Here is a 6,000-nt window from a genome sequence, read left to right on the forward strand (position 1 = left end):
GGTGGCCCACGCCTGTAATCCCAGCACTTTGGGAGGCTGAGGCAGGCGGATTACCTGAGGTCAGGAGTTAAAGACCAGCCTGACCAACATGGAGAAACCCCATCTCTACTAAAAATACAAAATTAACCAGGTGTGGTGGTGCATCCCTATAATCCTAGCTATTCGGAGGCTGAGGCAGGAGAATGGCTGGAACCCGGAAGGTGGAGGTTGCAGTGAGCCAAGATCACGCCATTGCACTCCAGCCTGGCCAACAAAGAGCAAAAACTCCATCTCAAAAGAAAGAAAGTATATTTTTTTTTTAAAAAGTGGCCAGGCACTGTGGCTCACGCCTGTAATCCCAGCACTTTGAGACACTGAGGCAGGTTGATCACCTGAGGTCAGGAGTTCAAGACCAGCCTGACCAACATGGTGAAACCCTGTCTCTACAAAAATACAAAAATTAGGCCAAGCGCGGTGGCTCAGGCCTGTAATCCCAGCATTTTGGGAGGCCGAGGCAGGCTGATCACCCAAGGTCAGGAGTTCAACACCATCCTGGCCAACATGGCGAAACCCCATCTCTACTAAAAAATACAAAAAAATTAGCCAGGCATGGTGACAGGCACCTGTAATCCCAGCTACTTCGTAGGGTGAGGCAGGAAGAGTTGCTTGAATCTGGGAGGTGGAGGTTGCAGTGAGCTGAGATTGCGCCACTGCACTCCAGCCTGGGCAACACAGCAAGACTCCATCTGAAAAAATATATAAAAATTACCCGGGCATGGTGGCATGCACCTGTAATCCCAGCTACTTGGGAGGCTGAGACAGGAGAATCAAAGAATCGCTTGAACCCAGGAGGCAAAGGCTGCAGTAAGCCGAGATCAGGCCACTGCACTCTAGCCTGGGCAACAGAGCGAGACTCCCACTCAAAAAAAAAAGTATATAAATAATTCATTTCCTCATCAAATTTTCCACTTATTTTTGTCACACAAACTCAGACCCTTCCAAACTTGGCTAAATACATATTTGTAAATTTTTCTCTCACAGTGAGAGATTTGGCTGCCATTATTCTCAATATGTTTATTTGTTTTCTTAGTTCTCCAAATATACCCACTTTCCATGCTGAGTTACCCTCCTACGTAGGCACTCTCCAACCAACCTTCCCAACATCCCATGCTAGGCCACCCTTAATATGCTTAGACATGCCTTGCTCTCTGCAATCTAATGACTTTAGGACTGAATTGAGAAGGGATGATAGGGGATTAGGAAAGATAAAAATGTCACTGTTGGCTGGGTGCAGTGGCTCACTCCTGTAATCCCAGCACTTTGGGAGGCCAAGGCGGGTGGTTCCCTTGAGGTCAGGAGTTCAAGACCAGCCTGGCCCACATGGTGAAACCCCATCTCTAAAAATACAAAAATTGGCCGGGCATGGTGGCTCACACCTGTAATCCCAACACTTTGGGAAGCAGAGGTGGGCAGATCACGAGGTCAGGAGTTTGAGACCAGCATGGCCAAAATGGTGAAAACCCATCTCAACTAAAAATACAAAAATTAGCCAGGCATAGTGGTACGTGTCTATAATCCCAGCTGCTTGGGAGGCTGAGGCAGGAGAATCACTTGAACCCAGGAGACGGAGGTTGCAGTGAGCCGCCATCATGCCACTGCACTCCAGCCTGGGAGACAGAGTGAGACTCCGTCTCAAAAAATAAAAATACAAAATACAAAAATTAGCTGGGCGTGGTGGTGGGCGCCTATAATTCCAGCTACTCGGGAAGCTGAGGCCGGAGAATTGCTTGAACCCGGGAGGCAAAGGTTGCAGTGAGCCAAGATCGTGCCATTGCACTCCAGCCTGGGTGACAGAGCAAGACTTCACATCAAAAAACAAAAAAAGTCACTCTTGGCCATGCGCTGCTGCTTATGTCTGTAATCCCAGCATTTATGGAGGTTGAGATGGGTGGATCCTTTGAGCCCAGCAGCTCCAGACCAACATGGGCATCATACTGAAAACCCATCTCTACAAAAAATACAAAAATTAGCCACCAGGTGTGGTGGCACATGCCTGTGGTCCCAGATACTTGGGAGGACTGCTTGAGCCTGGGAGCTCCAGCCTGCAGTGAGCCATGATAGCGCCACTGCACTCCAGCTTGGGTAACAAAGGGAGACATATCCAAAAAATAAATCTAATGAAGCCTAAATACATAATAATATGGTGGTCACAATCAGCTGCAGGTAGTCCTTTTATTTTCTTTTTCTTTTTCTTTTTTGAAACGGAGTCTGCTTATGTTGCCCAGGCTGGAATGCAGTGGCACCATCTCGGCTCACTGCAGCCCTCACATCCTGCGTTTAAGCAATTATCGTGCCTCAGCCTCCCAAGTAGTTTAGACTACAGGTGCCCACCACCATGCCCAGCTACCTTTTGTATTTGTATTTTTATTTATTTATTTATTTATTTTAGACGGAGTCTCGCTCTGTCGCGCAGGCTGGAATGCAGTGGCGCGATCTCGGCTCGCTGCAAGCTCTGCCTCCCAGGTTCATGCCATTCTCCTGCCTCACCCTCCCGAGTAGCTGGGACCACAGGCGCCTGCCACCGCGCCCGGCTAATTTTGTTTTTGTATTTTTAGTAGAGACAGGGTTTCACCATGTTAGCCAGGATGGTCTCGATCTTTTGACCTCATGATCCGCCTGCCTCTGCCTCCCAAAGTGCTGGGATTACAAGCATGAGCCACCGCTCCTGGCCCACTTTTGTATTTTTAGTAGAGACAGGGTTTCACCATGTTGGCCAGGCTGGTCTCGAACTCCTGACCTCGTGATCCACCCGCCTTGGCATCCCAAGGTGCTAGGATTAGAGGCTTGAGCCATCATGTCCAGCTTTTTTTTTTTTTTTTTTTTGAGATGGAGTTTCGCTCTTGTCGCCCAGGCTGGAGTGGAGTGGCGCGATCCCAGCTCACTGCAACCTCTGCCTCCCAGGTTCAAGCGATTCTCATGCCTTAGCCTCCTGGGTAGCTGAGATTACAGGCACCTGCCACCATGCCCAGCTAATTTTTGTATTTTTAGTAGAGATGGGTTTTAACCATGTTGGCCAGGCTGGTCTTGAACTCCTAACCTCAGGTGATCGACCTGCCTCAGCCTCCTGAGGTCAGGAATTTGAGACCAGCATGGCCAACATGGTGAATCCCCATCTCTACTAAAAATACAAAAATTAGCTGGGCATGGTAGCAGGCGCCTGTAATCCCGGCTACTCAGGAGCCTGAGGAAGGAGAATCAGTTGAACCCAGGAGATGGAGGTTGCAGTGAGCAGAGATGGTGCCACTGCACTCCAGCCTGGGCAACAAACAAAGCAAGACTCTGACACACACACACACACACACACACACACACACACACGGCCAGGCACAGTGACTCATGCCACTTTGGGAGGCAAGGTGGGTGCATCAACTCAGGTTAGGCATTCGAGACCAGTCTGACCAACATAGTGAAACCCCGTCTGTACTAAAAATACAAAATTAGCCGGGCATGATGGCACATGCCTGTAATCCTACCTACTTGGGAGTGTGAAACGGGAGAATCACTTGAACCTGGGAGGCAGAGGTTGCAGGGAGCCCAGATCGCACCATTGCAATCCAACCTGGGCAACCAAAGCGAAACTGTTTCAAAAAAAAAAAAGTTACTCAAGTAGAAACAGACAATCTGGTGGGGTGAGTCCTCAGCCTCCCACGTGGCTAGGACCAGAGGTATGCACTACCACGCTCAGCAATTTTTTTTTTTTTTTTTTTTTTTTTTTTGAGACAGAGTCTCGCTCTGTCTCCCCGCCTGGAATGCAGGGGCGCGGTCTCGGCTCACTGCAAGCTCCGCCTCCTGGGTTCATGCCATTCTGTTGCCTCAGCCTCCCCAGTAGCTGGTACTGCAGGTGCCTGCCACCATGCCCAGCTAACTTTTTGTATTTTTAGTAGAGATGGGTTTCACCATGTTAACCAGGATGGTCTCGATTCCTGACCTTGTGATCCGCCCACCTCAGCCTCCCAAAGTGCTGGGATTACAGGCGTGAGCCACGTGCGCCCGGCCACACCTGGCTAATTTTTAAATTATTTGTAGAGACAAGGTGTCACTATGTTGCCCAGGCTAGTCTCAAACTCCCGGGCTCAAGTGATCTTCCCACCTCAGCCTCCCAAAGTGCTGGGATTACAGTCTTGAGCCAAGGCACCCAACCTGTATTTCTGTTGGGATTTCTTTTTCTGTTTTTTGGTATTAGGGTGATACTGGCTCATAAATGAATTCGTTCCTGTTTTTGAAGAGTTTGTGAATAATTGGTATTAATCTTGCAAACATTTGGTAGAATTAAGTGGTAAAGCCAGCTGGACTAGGCTTTTCCTTGTGGGTAGGTTTTTTATTATTAATTTAATCTTTTTTTTTTTTTTTTTTTTTGAGACAGAGTCTTACTCTGTCGCCCAGGCTGGAGTGCACTGGTGCAATCTCGGTTCACTGCAACCTCCACCTCCTGGATTCAAGCAGCCCTCCTGCCTCAGCCTCCCAAGTAGCTAGGACGGCAGGCACACACCACCATGCCTGGCTAATTTTTGAATTTTTGTATTTTTAGAAGAGACAGGGTTTCGCCATGTTGGCCAGGCTGGTCTGAAATCCTACCTCAGGTGATCTGCCCACCTCGGCCTCCCAAAGTGTGGGGATTACAGGCGTGAACCACCACACCTGGCCTATTAATTCAATCTCTTTACTTGTTATAGATCTATTCATATTATCTGGGGTTTTTTGTTCTTGTTCTTTTTGACATGGAGTCTCCATCTGTTGCCAGGCTGGAGTGCAAAGGTGCTATCTCGGCTTACTGCAGCCTCCACCTCCCGGGTTCAAGTGATTCTCCTGCCTCAGCCTCCAGGATAGCTGGAATTACAGGTGCACACCACCATGCCTGGCTAATTTTTTTTCTTTTTTTTTCTTTTTTTGAGACAGAGTTTCACTCTTGTTGCCCAGGCTGGAGTGCAATGGTGCGATCTGGGCTCACCGCAACCTCCGCCTCCTGGGTTCAAGTGATTCTCCTGTCTCAGCCTCCCCAGTAGCTGGGATCACAGGCATGTGCCACCACACCCGGCTAATTTTTTTTTTTTTTTTTTAGTAGAGATGGGGTTTCCCCATGTTGGTCAGGCTGGTCTGGAACTCCTGACCTCAGATGATCCACCCGCCTCAGCCTCCCATACTGCTGGGATTACGGGCATGAGTCACTGTGCCCGGCCAGGATGTCCTAGTTTTTGTTTTGTTTTTTTAGGCAGGGTCTCCGTCTGTCACCCAGGCTGGAGTATGTGGCTCTATCACATCTCACTGCAGCTTCAACCTCCTGGACTCAAGCAGTCCTCCCACCTCAGCCTCCAGAGTAGCTGGGACTACAGGCTTGTGCCACCACACCCTGCTAATTCTTGTATTTTTAGTAGAGGCAGATGGGGTTTTGCCGTATTGCCCAGAATGGTTTCCAACTGCTGGGCTAAAACAATTTGCATGCCTTGGCCTCTCAAATTCCTGAGATTACAGGCATGAGTCGCCTCCAGGGTCCTAGATAGGCAAGTTAGAATAATTTCAGCATGCCCTGGGGCATAGGGGCTTTCCCTAGTCATCTCCTACCTGTCCCCAGGGTAGTTAGGGCAGCAGGATAGTGGTTGGGGGTTTGGGCTCTGGATTGGTTGGTTTACATATAAAAGGCATACTTACTGGCAAGTCTTTTTTTTTTTTTTTTTTTTTTGAGACAGAGTCTCGCTCTGTTGCCCAGACTGGAGTGCAGTGGCACAATCTCGGCTCACTGCAAGCTCTGCCTCCTGGGTTCATGCCATTCTCCCGCCTCAGCCTTCCGTGTAGCTGGGACTACAGGCGCCTGCCACCGCGCCCGGCTAATTATTTTTTACTTTTTAGTAGAGACGAGGTTTCACCGTGTTAGCCAGGATGGTCTCCATCTCCTGACCTCGTGATCTGCCCGCCTCGGCCTCCCAAAGTGCTGGGATTACAGGCATGAGCCACCACGCCCGGCTT

Source organism: Gorilla gorilla, chromosome 2 (assembly GCF_029281585.2).
Source record: "Gorilla gorilla gorilla isolate KB3781 chromosome 2, NHGRI_mGorGor1-v2.1_pri, whole genome shotgun sequence".
NCBI classification, from domain to species: domain Eukaryota; kingdom Metazoa; phylum Chordata; class Mammalia; order Primates; family Hominidae; genus Gorilla; species Gorilla gorilla.